Here is a 15882-nt window from a genome sequence, read left to right on the forward strand (position 1 = left end):
TAATATATATATACCTAATTTATATATTCCCGACCATGCAGGTTTTTGGGATGCTCTGGAACACGTCAGATGGCTGGAAAACCAGCACAGAACTAATGTTTCATTTGCTGTAATGATACTCAAACCCCCAATTTAATTAAATTACCAATGTCACTTTTTTTTTTTTTTTTAAATGAACCCATTCCTGCTTTTATGTTTCCATCCTTTAAAATTAATGACTAGAACTTTATGCTATAAATAAAAATCTATCATTTTTAAAAGTCAATCTCTACCACGAGCCGCTCTCTGCTTAATGAACTGTGAAGAATCAGACAACCCTGACCTGCTCGCTATCTTAAAAATCAGACTTGAAAAACCAGGATCTCATATTAAAATTCTGCTTCATTTGGCTGCTTTCACTAATCTCTGGCTCCAGGAGGGAGCACACAGGAGCTTTTTTGGGGAAGGCAGCATTAACTCCTCCAGTGCTCTCCGGGTTCCTGCAGGAAAGCAGGAGCAGGGATGGCTCTTCCCAACACACCCCAGTGCACACCTCAGGAGACAGGCAGCTCTCCAAACCTCTGCCTCCTGGAGGGGCAGAGCTGCTTCCCAAGGGGCTGGGGGCAGTGCTGTGCAGGAGGAATTCGCTCAGCCCTCAAACATCACCTGCTGAAATGTCCCTTCCCCTGCAGAGGGAGGGAGAAGAGCCAAAGGACGCAGCGTTGGGGCTCCAGAGAATCACAGACTTGGTAAAGAAAAGACCTCCAAGACCCCCAAGTCCAACCCAGCACCCCCACCACCTTCACCACACGTCCTCAGCTGCCACATCCATGTGTTGGTGACTCCCCCCCTGCTCCTGACAACTCATCCAGTGAAGAATTCTTCCCTAATATCCAATTTAAGCCTCCCCTGGAACGACATGAGCCCATCTCCTGCCACTTGTCACCTGGGAAAAGAGGCTGATCCCTCCTGCCAGGGAGTTCAAGAGGGAGAAGGTTCCCCCTGAGCCTCCTTTTCTCCAGGCTGAGCCCCCTCAGTGGCTCCAAACAACACTTCTGCTGCAGAACCTTCCCCAGCTCCACTGTCCCTTCCTGAGAAATCCCCCAGCAGTGCCAGGAGGGCTCGGAGGGTGCAGGGCCTGGAGATGCCCTTGGAACCCCAGGACACCCAATGTGCCCTTGGAACCCCCTGGGATGTCCCCAGGACATCCAAAGTGCCTCTGGAACCCCCTGCCCAGTCCCCAGGACATCCAATGTTCCCTGGGCTCAGCTCTGAGTGACTCCCTGAGCTGGTGCAGCCCCTGCTTTGCCAGCCCTGGATTTGTGATTCTACTCCAACATCCCTGAGCAGAGATAATATTATTGCTCATCCTTGGCTGCCTCTAACAGCCAGACTCTCTGATTGCCTCAGAGATTAATAGAACTGTATTATTTACATCAGATGTCGCACAGAATAATATTATTAAAGCTTTGTCTTACCCATTTACCAATTCCACTGTAGATTAGTAGCATGGATTTTTTCCCCCCCCTCCCCATAAAAAGCTTTGTTCCCAGCAATCAACATAATATTTTCCAGTGATTGTATGGAAATGAATGCAGCCACAGAGCAGATTTGTACAGATGAATAGGAGGTCCTGTTAGTCATTTTGTAGCTAAGTCTGTTTCTGCCCATGATGAATTTAGAGCAGTTTATTTTATTTGTCTTGATTTGAGCAGCTGCCAAAGCGTTATCTTATTTTATGACAGAGGAAAGGAAATAGGATTATTCTATTGCAGTTGCACCTGGAGGGCTCCTCAACATCCCTCAAATGTCACTCTCCCAGGAGTTATTTGTCCCTGGGGACCTCCCTGCCCAAGGTGACACAGAGAGGAACCACAATCCTGGTGTTAATTGGCAGCACAGACACGACCAGAGCCAGAGCAGAAGCTCTGGGGAGGAGGTGAGGTGAGAACGACTGTCACACGAGGGGATGTGAGGCAGGAGGTTCTGATGCAGAAAGGGCATCTTTCCAGCAAGAAACATCAAGTGTCAGGACATGGAAAACACTCAGGAACAAACCCAGCAAAACCTGCAACTCTCCCACTCTCTGCAGGTTTCAATCCATCCTTCAAACCCACTTATTTGTCAGAAAGAAACCTGGAGGGCACCAGCCCAACCCCTGCCCAGCTGAGCTCCCTTCTGAGCTCCAAACTCTCTGCTTTTGTTGTTTTTCTCCTGCCTTTCAGTTCGAGCCCCTTTATCCCATCCTTTGGAACCTGCAGGTGCTCCAACCACTCCTCTGTTCTGGTGGAAGGTGTCCCTGCCCACTGGGCTTGGAACAGAGGAGCTTTGAGGGCCCTTCCCACCCAAACCCTCCTGTGACTCTGTGATTCTGCCCCGGCAGCACCACCTGAGATCTCCCCACGCAGCTTTTATGCCTCTCCCTGGAGGAGCCCCATCCAACAGGTGACTCACAGGTTTCAGTGTGTTGAAAATGAACCCAACAAAGTGGAAAAGGGAAGCACAGACTCGAGAAGTTCCCATCACCCAACCCCCTGAGCTGCCACAGAGCTCCCGGAGCCGCCGAGCTTCGTCCTATTCACTGACTTTCATTTTTACCCTCATTTCTTTCTGCTCCCAACCTTCCTCCTCCCCTTGCCAGTGATCACTCCTCTGCAAGCCTTCCCAACCAGGAGCTTCCAAAACCCCCCAGTGCTCGTCAAGCCCTGTTCCAGTTCACTCGGAATTAATTAGCAGCTCTGGAGTCATTAGATGTGACTCGACGCTTCCCTGGCCGCGCTCCCACCGCCACGACGAGCTCAGCCCGGCCCCATCAGCCCCTCCCAAGCCCCCAGAGCCTCCTGGATTGTCAGGAGGAAAAGAAAAGGGAGGGAAAAAGAGCAGGGATGCTTTTCTTCCTGCAGCTGCTTCACCTGCTGCAGGTATTTGAGACCAAACTCAAACCCCGGCCCCGTTTCCCATTCAAATTAATCCTCAGCTCCATTTTCTCTGTTTGTATTGTCGGAATATAAAATAACCCCACTGTTTAATCCATCCAGCTCCTGCTCTCCAGTCTATTACCCTGTTTACAGAGCTAAAAGAAGCATTTTTTATTGCCTGAATTATCCAGGGGAGTTGACGAGAGAGAGATTTCCACGCTGTCGTTGTTCTAACCTTGAAATCTTATCGAGGAGTGCAACTTTTATGATAGGAAGGCTGTGCATTATATCTCTTCATTCCCAACTAATTTTCATTCCTAATAAAGGAGAAAGGAAAGCAAGCAAGCCCTGCCAGAGCAGGCCCTCCCAGCTCCCCCCCTGCAGCTCCTCCAGCAGCAATAATTCATAAATCCCATGAAACGACGCCGCACAAACCGAGCAAAATAACAAAATCATTGACCTAAACTACTTGGCTCAGTCATCTCTGCAACACACATCTCCAAATTCAGCTCCACTCTGCTGTTTTTTTTAACCCTTCTTGGCATTTTCCTGCATTTCCTGGGGAGGGGGGGGTGGAAGTCAAGGCATCCAAAGGGATCCTACGATTTGGACATCAGGAGGAATTTCTGCCTGGAAAGGGTGGTCAGGCCTTGGAAGGGGCTGCCCAGGGAGGTTTGGAGTGCCCAGTCCTGGAGGTGTCCCAGGAAGGGCTGGATGTGGCACTGAGTGCTCTGGGCTGGGGACAAGGTGGGGATGGGGCCCAGGGGGGATCCATGGGCTGGGAGGGCTTTTCCAACCCCAGCGATTCCATGACTGTGCTGGAAAGCCATGCCGGGCAGAAGGATGTTCTTCCTAGAAATTCCAGGGAGAAACCAGATTTTTTAAGGAGAATATCCCTAAGATTTCCATCCCAGCTTTAAAAATTCCCTGAGATCCCTCCGGGGGACACGGACAGGGCACCTTTGGCACCCCAAAAAAGGTGTGAGCTCTGGGACCCACCCAGACCCCTTCCCTTCACTCTTCACCCATAACTTTTGGGCCAAGGACCACAGGGACCCTCTCCCTGACTCTCCACCATCCTTCACCAGTGCTTTAGTACAATCTGCTTTCCTTCAGAAGACTTTTAATCTTCCCAATAACTGTCCAGAGTGTGCTACAGCAAAAGGAAATAAACGCTATCTTTTTCATTTCACTTTATCCTTTTTTTATGTCATGATTTGTTTCCAGTATAGCCAGAGATAAAGCTAAATGGGAACTATTTTTTCCCCCTCTAATATTTCTTTGTTCAACTACAGACCAGGCAGATCGTTACTTTTTGGATAATAACAGACCCAAATGGTTCCTCATCCATCTTTTTTTGTAGTGGTAGTTCTGGGGCTTTTCTTTTTCTTTTTTTTTTCTTTTTTTTTCTGGAAATCCATTTCCAGTTTTCAATTTACCTTTTCTGGAATGTGCTGCAGAGCTACTTCAGAGCAACTTCAGTGCAAACTTCCAAGAGCATTACCAGGCAGGCTGAGGGAGGAGTGGTTTAGATCTGATTTAGTCATCACAAAATACAGAAATAGCAAAATATTCAGAGCATGGAAGCAGCAGGATCAGAGGAGACACAGAAACAAATGAGGGTGTGGGGAGGAGGGATCCTCAACAGCTGGGACTTCATGCCACTCGTTATTTATACTTTCAAATAAATGTCATCACTTGCTGAGCACAGCAGAGGAAGCTGCTGCAGATCACAGAACTCCAGAGGAGTTTGGGTTGGAAGGGACTTAAAAGATCATCTCATTCCAACCTGGGCTAGTAGAAGACTGGAAGGGGATGAGCTTAAGTGTGTGTTTAAAGGCTTCATTGAACTGGCATTTACCAGCTGCAGAGGAACCTGAAAAAACTTCCCCCGGGGGAGGAGAGGGTGGGTTTACACTCCTTATCTCTCTCTCTCCCTCCCTGAGCTCAGGTGAACCATTCCAAGGGAAACAGAGACCTGCACAAAAGACAAGGCAAGGAGAGCAGTGCTGGGCTGGTCACCAGCACCAGGACACAACTGCAGGCACCAAAGGGAAAGCAGAATTCCAGGAGCTGAGCTGCCAGGGCACATCAGGGGCCTCCAGCCCCTTTTTGTGCTCATGGGGACTGAAAGCCAAGACTCAGCCTGAAAAGAGGGTGTCAGGGCTGCAAACCCAGCTTTGAACTGATCCCATCTAGACACTGGGTGCCAGTGTTGATCTGCTCTGCATTCTGCTGGAGAGGGGCCCTGGCCAGGGAAGGCTCTTTGTTCTGGTAAAAAAAAAAAAGCCACTTCCAACTTTAGAGCCCACATTGTTTGTCTGCTCATTGATCTCCTAGAGCTGTTGGCTCATTACCCAGCACCAGAAACTGTAGCCAGCTACATCTGTCTTAATAAATATTTCAGGGCAGAGGAAGGGCACCCACCACAGCACTTCAGCCCTGCTTTCTCCAGCCCCTCCTCTGGAGGCAGCAGGGTTGGGACCTGTTGGGGTTCAGGGTCTCCCCTCCAGCCCTGTGTGATCCCTGTGCCCCAGCACAGCCCTGCTGAGCCAGCCCAGAGCACCACACACAGCCCAGCCCTCCTTCTCCCAGTGCCTTCCATTCCCCAGCCCTCAGTCCTGGCTTTCCAAAGCCTTTGGGATCCCACTGAGCAGGTTCCTCTTCCCCAGTGAGCCAGGCTGAGTCAGCTCACAGCTCACCAGGGTCACCCTGTGAATAATCCACTGCTGGGGCCAGAAACCCCCGGAATTCACAGCTTCCAGTAGCTTCAGCTCCCTCTCAGACTACATAAGGTCTGGCTCACGCCCACAAATGACATGGGGAAAAACTTGTTTGTTTTCCTTTTTCAACCGCCTTCATAATTTATTCCTTCTAATTTATTCCCTCTGAACACTCCCCTTCTCTGTACCTTCCTTAGGAAGCCTGGCTGCCCAACAGAAGGGTCAACACTGGAGGGAAAACTAACCAGGGCATGAACCTTCCACATTAAGCAGTGAGATCACAGTGCCCTTGGGACCAGGAAAAGTGAAATATTACAGCACTGACCAGAGCAGTTTATAGTCAAAGCCCCGGGGAACCCTGAGCTGACAGAGCAGCCACCTCCCACCAACACCCAGGAGCCAAACCCACCCCAAGGATGGGGCCACAAAGAGCTCAAGGAGCTGCCACAGCAATTCCATCACCATTTAGCTTCCAGCACTAAATTCATTATTAATTTGTGGTCATAAGTGATCAAAAACAAAACCCCAGATGGTGATTATTTCATACAAAGCTCAAGTGATCTCATTATGTCACCAAGGCACGCTCAGGGCTCTGGCCTGGCTGCTCAGGCACAGGTGCTGAGCTGGCAGAATCTGCCACAAAAGCAGCATTTTGGAAGTGATGCAGGAGCAGGAGCTCACCTGGAGAACAAGGGTTTAGTGTGGGATCTCCCCAGGGCCAGTGGGGCAACCATCTCCCAGTCCTGAATGTTCACAAACAGGAGCTTATTCTGCTTTCAAGGACCTTGCCCTGATGTCTCCTCTGCAACTGGAAGGCAGGGGTGGATTTGGGTGCTTCCCACCCTATTCCATGGACATCAGAGGGGGATTTATACAAGATTAAGGCAGGCAGGGGAGGGGAGAGGGGAGATGACCACGGGACCAGTGAAAAAAGGAAAAGCAACAGCCAAAAATCCCCATCGAGAAAATATCCACCTGCACAAGGGAAGCAGCTTCCCAGATCCAGCCAAAGCAGAGCTGAGCTGGGCTGGGGGGGGGCAACAGCCCTGCTCTGAGGGTCACCCTCCTGTGCTCCCCTTGTTCCTGTGACCAGGAGAACATCTCAGCATCTCCTGCTGCTTGCAGAGCCAGCAGCTCCCAGCAGAGCCATCCCTGAGCTCGGGGTGTGGATGGATCCCCACACGTGGCATCCTGCAGGGGAGCTTTGCTCTGAGTGCCTGTGGTGGTTTGAGCCACCACAAAAACCCAAAATCCAATTTCCAGGCTTCCCACAATTTCCACCCCTTCCCACAATTTTTATCTCAGCACCCAAGAGAAACTTTCAGGCAAGGCACTCCTACAGGGGAAAAGGGGAAGTATAAATATTCATTCTACACAAATAAATGTACTGTACAAGCTAAAAGCAATTATATATACAATATTACACACTTCTATCAGTCCCTTTAAGCTTCTCCTTCGAAGGAAATCCATCCTGGATTCCAGCTGGGAGGTGACTCTCCTGTCACTTCTGATGGAAAACCTGAGAGCATCGGGGTGAGGGCACAGCCCCGGCACCCCAACCCCCTGCTGCTCCAAGAAAACCAGGGGAGGGATGCAGGGGAACCTGGAGAGACACCTCCCACACCAGGAACGTTCCCATCCTGCCATTTTATTCACCAGCAAAATGGGAAAAAATCACCTCGTTCCCTCTTCTCTCCCCCTGACAAGTCACTGGGAAGCTGCACTCACATGTCAGGGCTGTGTCTATCCAAAAATAGTCATTTAGAACAGTGTGATGGTCCAAATGGCTCAAGGAGACCTTAAATGTACCAGGAATTTATTCAGAGACATGTTACAAATGAAAAATCCATATACACACACTCCGAGGCATCCATTGGACAAACATTGCCATGGAAACAGGACAGAGCTGCTTTAAAGGACACAGAGAAATGGGAAGAGAAAGGGCTGGGACTGAACCTGGAAAAAGAGACCTCCAGGTCTCAGAACTGGCCTGAATCTTGTTCCACTTTGGGGCAAAACTGCTTAAATTTCCCATGGCAGAGATTAAAGCTGAATCCCAGCTGAATGTTTAACCTGCACCACACAACCCCACACTGAGACCACCTTGGAGGAGCTCAAATGTAAAGGCAAAAACATCCTGCTCAGTTCCAACATGCAGACACCAAGGAGGGAAAAAGGTGCATTTTGCTGAGAATCCAACCTGAAACAGCTCCAAACTATTTCCCCTTCCTCTTTCCAAATCCACATCCATTTTTACCTGATGCTTTAATAGTTTAAATTATGAGCAGCACAAATCTACCCCCTCTAAGGATTAGGGAAGACACCCAACCCTTCACCCTCCACTGCAGATGCCACCAAAGGAACAAAACCTGTTTATTCCAGACTGTTCCCTTCCTCTGCCCAGCACAGGGAGCAATTCCCAACTTCTTGAAAGACTTCAGTTTAATGCCTTGAACATCTCCTGTTAAGAAAACACCAGAGCATGAGCTGAACAGTCTGCAGGGCTTGACCCCTTCAAAGAGCCAAGGCAAAGCACAGAGGAAAGTTCAACCCCTTCATGCTGGAAAGGAGACCTTCCACAGCACCTGTTTGACATGTGATTTAAGCTGAAAACAGGGAAACCTCTGAAAACAGAGGAAGGCAAAGCAGTGGCTTGAGAAGCAAAAAACAGGGTCTGGCATGACTGATAAACCACATGGGATGATCCTCGTGGGTCCCTTCCAGCTCAGGGCATTTTATAATTCTCTAACACCAGCTGAGCCAAAACAGGTATTTTTAGACTAAACCCCTTCAGGAGCTGCTCATCTTCTCACTGCTTCCCTCCATTCATTAGGGTTTTAATCAGGTCTGAACAACTGAGCTATCAAATAGATTCCAAAGCAGCCCAGCCAGAGTGGGTTATGCAAGGGAAGATCAGAGCAGGAGCAGAGTGGGTGGCAGACTGAACCCTCCCAAGCCAACAAAGCACCAAGCAACGGCCAGACTGCACTGCCACACATCCAGGGCGAGGGAGGGCTCTCAGCCCTGGCTCCTGCTGACACCCTGAAAGGCTTTCAGGCCATGATTTTACTGGATAAAAGTCGCAGGCAGCCCCCAAAGGAGGCAGGGAGTTATGTAAGGAACCTTCTCCTGATCAACTCCCCACTGCAAAGCCTCTTCCCTGGCCTCCACTGCAACATCCCTGGAGTGCTTGGGCCACTGGACACTTGAAGCTTTCTCCCAGATGGCTCCAACATCTCCTGAGCTGCCTTGGGATGAGGAATTCCCCCTGGCTGGGCCCATGGGAGAGGTTCTGTGCTGTCCCCATCGCCCACAGAGGGGAAACAGGGCAATTTTAGTGATGTTTTTAGTGTTGGGAGACCTGAAAGAAGCTGCTCTGGTCCTTCCCAACTCCCTCAGGCAACTCCCAGCCAAGGAAAAGCCCTGCATCCCTTCTGAGCCCCCTGGAATTTGGGAAAGGAGTGCCTGGAGCAGTTTACAGCCTGGGGCAGCACTAATAGAGCACAGGTTTTCTTATTTTGTGGTTTTTTATTGACAGACATACTGGGCAACTTTTAGTGATGTTTAAAGACATCCACCCACCTGGGAATGCTGAGAGGTGTGACTGGAATCAGGGAATTGTGGCACAAAGCAGAAGGAAACAAGTACCACGTGTTGGAAGATCTGAAGGAAGCTGCTCTGGTCCTTCCCAACTCCCTCAGGCAACTCCCAGCCAAGGAAAAGCTCTGCATCCCTTCTGAGCCCCCTGGAATTTGGGAAAGGAGTGCCTGTGGCAGCACTAATAGAGCACAGGTTTTCTCCTTCCCTGTTTTTTTACTGACAGACCTACACATGGATTAAAACACTACGGAATCCAGGGGGGGAAAAAAGCCCCCTGGAGGGGGCAAGGCCCAGGGGGAACAGTCAGTTTGGCTCTGGCTGGTTTTACAGACCCATTTCAGGGGCAATTTCAGCCCTGACCAAGTTTACTGGCACTGGAAAGGCACCCAGGTGGAACTGGAAATATTCCCCAGGACAGCCACACACCAGAAAGCTTAACAACATGTGGCTTTATATAACATTTTATGTGCTCACAGCAGCATTTAGGCACTACCTGCACCCTGGGGACAGGGCAGCCAGGCTGGGGGATCTATTTAGTGTTGGTTCTCACGGGATTTCTGGGAATGGATCCTTCACTTGGGCCAGAAATGCCAGAAAATGGGTCTGTTTAGGGGCTGTACAGCCCAGAAATGCCAGAAAATGGGTCTGTTTAGGGGCTGCACAGCCCAGAAATGTCAGAAAATGGGTCTGTTTAGGGGCTGCCCAGCCCAAAAATGCCATCAAATAGCTCTGCCAGGGGCTGCCCAGCCTGGACCCCTTCACTGCTCAACACAACAACGTGACCCTTCCCCAAGCTCCAAAATCTTCCTGGTTTAATTTGGTTTCTGAACAAAAGCCTGGGATAATCCTCCTTTCCCCCAGGACACTCCAGAGCCTGCCCCAGGAATTCCCAGGGAGAATTTAATGGCTCTCATTGCTGCAAACACAACTTGCTGCAGGCTCTGTTGTTGTGCTCTGGTCCGATGCACTTTGCAGCAGAACACGGATTTTCCTGTAAAATACCCAGATTACAGCTGGGTTTGCCCACTGAGAACCTGCTCATGCATAACTACATGTGTGGAACGAGAAAACTGATTTCCTGGAGGGTTTTGTTCCCACTAAAAGTTCTTTCCCTGACACCACCAGCTCAGGAGGACACACATCCCACCACAGGAACAACACCAGGAGAAGATGCTGGGAGAGGGTTTGGAATAAAAATACCAGGAAAGCACAGAAAACCTGGTCAGGAACTCACAACAAAACACAACTGCTAAGGAGATTCCCATATGAGATATATAGATATAGATATAGATATAATGTATATATATATAAATTTTCCCTGCCATTATATGCTCCTGGTTTTATTTCATGGGAATGGGAGGGTAAAAGCCACATTAATGACTGCAAGAAGTTTTAAGTAGCATAAAGGTTTCTCTCTGTTAGTTTACAGCAATAAAATATATATGTATATATATATATGTAACAAAATGCCTGGAAACTGAATTCCAGGAGAATCTGGGACCTGGCTCTCAGTCCAGGTCACTCTGAACAAAACAGATCCAATTTTAATTAGCATAAAGGTTTCTCTCTGTTAGTTTACAGCAATAAAATATATATGTATATATATATATATGTAACAAAATGCCTGGAAACTGAATTCCAGGAGAATCTGGGACCTGGCTCTCAGTCCAGGCCACTCTGAACAAAACAGATCCAATTTTAATTAGCATAAAGGTTTCTCTCTGTTAATTTACAACAATAAAAAGAAATATATATCTATATCTATATCTAACAAAATGTCTGGAAGTTGAATTCCAGGAGAGTTTGGGACCTGGCTCTCAGTCCAGGCCACTCTGAAGAAAACAGATCCAACCCCTTCTGACACATTTGCAGAACAAACTGCTCTCATTTCCCTGATAATCTTGGAATCACCTTCCTGTCACTTCCAGTAAGACCATGAAAACTCCTGTGCTTCCAGCCCTGTCTGTTTTCCTTGCACTGAGTGGGGCTTATGTAATTTTTTTTAATATAAAAGAAGAATTCACTGGATGCCAAAGCTCCAGGTTGCATCAAATCCAAGAGCCAGGCCCATTAAATCCAGACATTCCTGAGCCCAAGCCAAGACCTCCAAGGCAGGAGCACTAAAGTGATTAGTCTGCAGGAGGTGAAAATCCCTGGAATTCAATGACACAGCACCGGGAAGGGAAAGCTCCAGCAGCAAAACTAAAAGGCCTAAAAGGAACAGAGGGGTTGGGAGGAGGCTCCAAACCAGGAGATGCTCCAACATTCAGGACACAGCCATGGAGAGAACTTCATTTACAGAGTGCAAAATTCAGAATAAACGGCAAGAAAAACAAGAGTAAAAAAGATATTCCTGCAGCTTTTCCCTCCTCCACGAGGCCAGAGCAAAAGAAGCAGGGAATTAAAGTGTCCTTCAGACAAGGGGATGTGTTTTCACCAACCCAGCTCAGCCAGGGCATGGAGGGGAGTCATGAGCCCTGAAGACAAGAACACCAGTCACATTTCAGATATAAATAAGTGTTTTTAGAGGCTAATTCTTCTTCAGAAATAACGAGGAGAAGTGCTCAGAAATCAGCCACTTCTGGGCTCAAGGGGGGGAGCTGGAACCTGGGTTTTTTTGAGGCTTTTTAGACACTTTTTATACCCACCCTCTTCCTCCTGCCCAGCTTTTTGTGCAAAGCTGAAAATATCCAGCCATCCCAGCCCGCCTGTTTGTGGAATAACAACCCAAGTGCCAAAATTCCCCACCCTCCATTCTCAATGGCTTCATTATCAGCAGTGGAGGCCACGCTGGGGAAGCAGAAATGTGTATTTATATCCCTTCTGGCACCAGGATCTATTCTGAGGGAACCAGCTCATATTTTCCCTGCTCTGAACCACACTGGTGTGTGATTCCATGAACTGGAGCCAGCACTTCCCAGCACAGGAACACCTGGATGGGAGAGTCTGGCCCAACATCTGGATTTACAGCAATGCCATAAAACAACTTTTCACAGGTCAAACCACGAATTCCTTCAGAAATCTTGGGACAAGGGACCCTTTGGAGCGTGGCCAGGGAAGGATAAGGGAGCTGGGGATGGGTTTTTTCCAACCTAAATGATCCTGTGGCTGGAGATCAGCACACCTGGAGCCTGGAAATGTTAAAAAAAAACAACAACCAAGTGGCACTTGGGGCCAGGGTGGTGGTGCTGGGCTGATGGTTGGATTTGGGGATCTCAGAGGGCTCCTTCAAGCTTTTCTAGGATTTTCTCTCAGAACTCCTGAGAGAAAAGCCCATCCAGGAGGTGATCAAAGCAAGCAGGGACCTCCTGGGAGGCACATCCAGGATGTTCTCTGGTCCTTCTGCAGCTCCTTTGCTTGGCTGGCAGAGAAAAGAGGTTTAAAAAGCACCTCTCAGGTGGCTCAGAACCACCAGAAGGGCACAGCATTTTCCCTGGTCAGCATTCCAGGGGTCACATCCAGGGGGATCCCCTTGATTTGGACTCAAATTTTGCCCAGGAACCCCCAGGGAAAATGTCTCTGTTCCGTGTTCAGGAATGGATGGAGCTGCTGAACAAACAGATCACCACAAAGAGCTTTTCAGTGGGGTTTGGCGTTCATTTGGGGGGTTATTTGGGGTTTTTTTTAAGTTGTTTTCTTCTCTTCCAAAGAAGAGGAGGCTCCTTATCCCTCCTGCTGTCAAACCTCAGGATGGAATCCCATCAAAACGAGGTGTTTTAGTCAGAAAAGCTCCACCTTCCCCCCCAGCCCTGGCTGAGGTTGGTTTGTTGTGAATGCTGCTGGTTTGACTGAAAAACTCACAGGGCACCAATTCACCTTTTCCCACCACTTAATCCCTGTTAAATTCAGCTGAAATACTGGGTTATAAAAGGCTCTCTCCACACACACACAGGCTGGAATTCCAGCCCTCCCATCTTCTGGAAGTCAATCTCCAACCCAACATGATGAATTTTATGACAGGGCCACTCAGAGACAGAGCTAATAAAAATTTACACTTCAGGAAATTAATGCCTTTAAGTAACACATTTTGCTTTCCATCTCTTGCATAAATTAAAGGTCAGGCACTTAACTCTTCCAAACTAAATGATTTTTCTCTGATAATGACGTTTATCCAGCACCAGGCTGAGCCTGTCAGGAGCCAAATGGGGAAGATTCAACTCCCAATCATCCCTTTTGAGCAGCTGGAGTTGGAATAATTACCCTTCATTGCCCAGAAAATACAAATGTTTCCCAAAATCCTCCCTCTTTCCTGGGAGCTGGATGGGCAGTAATTTGGTGTTAAAAGGTTCAGGATTGCAGATACTTCACGTGAGAACCTGATTTAGTTCTCTTTCAGGGGAGGTTCAGTTTTATCCCTTTCAAGTGGCCATCGGTCATATCAGACCTACCCATCAGTAATTAAGCACTCTTAAGTAATTAAACTTCTTGCAGGGAAAAAAAAAAAAAGATGAAGAATTAGTAGGCAATCATTAGGGATTAAATACTCCCAGCAGAAAAGAGAATGTGCAAAAAGCCAATTTTCAGGAACAAATTGGAACCTGTTGCAGTTTTTTCCCTGTAAAATTGGAGAGGGCACGTTGTTTACAGCCAATTTCACCCATTTTTGTGGGTTTTTTCCCTTTTCCACTAAAAGCACCACTCTCCCAGCAGAGGAAATGCATTGACTAATCTTCCCCAAGCAGTTCAATCTGAAGGATGTTTACTTCAGGTTTCTATTTTTATTAATTCTGAAGGGTTGCATTGTCTTGTTATTTAACATCAGGTTTCACCATCACCTCCAGGGAAAAAAAATAAATAAATAAAAAGCATTTTCCAAGGCTTGGCACATCCCAAAGAAACAGGGGTCACATCTATCAGCACTTGCACAAGGTGAAATGTTTATTTTGCTCTGCATTTCAGGCACTGCTGATTGACAGCCCCTGTTCTTATGAATAATAATAATATCACTGAGCCTTTCTGGGCTTGAATAATCGCTGTTTTTCCTCCCTAATAACACCAGAGGGTTTCCAGGGGACACTCCAGAGCCACAGTGACCTTCCCCAGCTGAGCACAGCCCCGGTGAGATGATGCTCCAGCCACTCCAGCCCACAATAATCAGAATTAGAACTTCTCCCCCTTCCTTCAAACTGCATTTCATTGCTGGTTTTACACCTGGGCAGAGCAGATGCACGTGGGAAAAGCACATTTTCCCCGAGGTGCTGGTGGTGTTCCAGGTGCTGTTCCCTGTCACCTCCCCAAAATGCTCACCCAGCAGCAGCTCCTGCCTGGAATGAGGCCCCTCTGCTTTTCCTCAGCCACCAGTGTCTCCTGGGGACCTTCTCAGGCACAGCTAACAGAGCTCCAGCACAACATCAGCCAGCCCAGCCTAACAAAGCTCCAGCACAACATCAGCCAGCCCAGCCTAATAAAGCTCCACTAGAATGTCAAACCAGCCTAACAAAGCTCCAGCCCAACATCAGCCAGCCCAGCCTAACAAAGCTCCAGCAGAACATCAACCAGTCCAGCCTAACAAAGCTGCACTAGAATGTCAAACAGTCCAGCCTAATAAAGCTCCACTAGAATGTCAGCCAGTCCAGCCTAACAAAGCTCCAGTAAAACATCAGCCAGTCCAGCCTAACAAAGCTCCAGCCCAGGAAAAGCAGAGCATCCACCTGAAACTCAGGAGCAATTTTAAAGCCATAAATCCTGCCTAGAGCTGAGAAGGTTGTCTGAGCTGAGGGAGGGAAGGTTTGGAATTGTCAGAGCAGTTGATACCTGGGGCAAGAAGGGAGATTAAAGCAGGAGAAAAAAAACCCTCTTGCCCACTGCACCCTCCTCGTTCAGCTGCAGGAGCTGAGCCAACCTGAACGTGCCTCCCTCTGCCCCTGCAGCTCCTGTGCAGGATAAAACAGCTTGGTTTGACTCCAGGAAGGGAAAAATTGGTGTAACAGAGGGGAAACCTCCCAGGGACTGAGCAGCTTTTCGAGGCAGAACCCCAAAGAAGTGCCCAGCATCCTTCAGGATCTGGAGTTTGGGCAGGTTGGTCTGTGTCTGACTCTGCTCTGGGGGCTCAGCAACGACATCCAAGCTCAGTGAACGACAGAGATTAAAGGAAGAATGTCAAGAACACACCCCCACAAAGGGACAAGGGGCTTTTTTCCTTCCCTGACAGCAAATCCCAGAGCTTCCTCCACCTGAATCCTGCTCAAGGTGAGACTGCAGGTAAATCAGAGCCCCAGATCACCACACAGGCTCTGTGTTCCCTTCTGGAAGAGGAGATAAAGCTAATTAAATCCTCATTTAATTGGAATTAAGATAGACCCACTCAGGCTGAGCAAAGCCCCCCCCCAAAAAAAAACCAAAAGGTGAAGTGCCAGGGCAAGAATCCTGAACATTTTAGGAGCAATAAGGTTTTTTTCCAGAGGTGAGAGCCCACCCTCAGCATCCTCCTCCTCCTCCCAGCTCCCCTGGCTGTGAGGGTGGAGGATGTGGAGGGCCTGGGTGAGGATGGAGTGGCAGTGAAGGACAAGCCTTTCAACCAAAATTGCCTTGGCACTCAGGCTGCAATTTTCACCCAGCTCGTTAGTGGGGATTTTTTTTCTGGAAATGCAGCTTGAAACGAACCCAAAGGCACCCAAGGACTGCAAATAGAGCCCTGATTGAAAAGAAAGGCCTCTCTATTA

At 48.5% G+C, this 15882-nt stretch overlaps 1 protein-coding gene across 1 annotated transcript in view; it reads right to left on the reverse strand.

The window, feature by feature from the left end:
• Positions 1–15882, reverse strand: part of LOC103754072 (CUB and sushi domain-containing protein 1) — a 251808-nt gene that overhangs the window by 195869 nt on the left and 40057 nt on the right. The window lies entirely within an intron of this gene.

The sequence above is a fragment of the Manacus vitellinus genome, unplaced genomic scaffold (genome assembly GCF_001715985.3).
Source record: "Manacus vitellinus isolate BGI_N305 unplaced genomic scaffold, ASM171598v3 scaffold_52_pilon, whole genome shotgun sequence".
Lineage (NCBI taxonomy): Eukaryota > Metazoa > Chordata > Aves > Passeriformes > Pipridae > Manacus > Manacus vitellinus.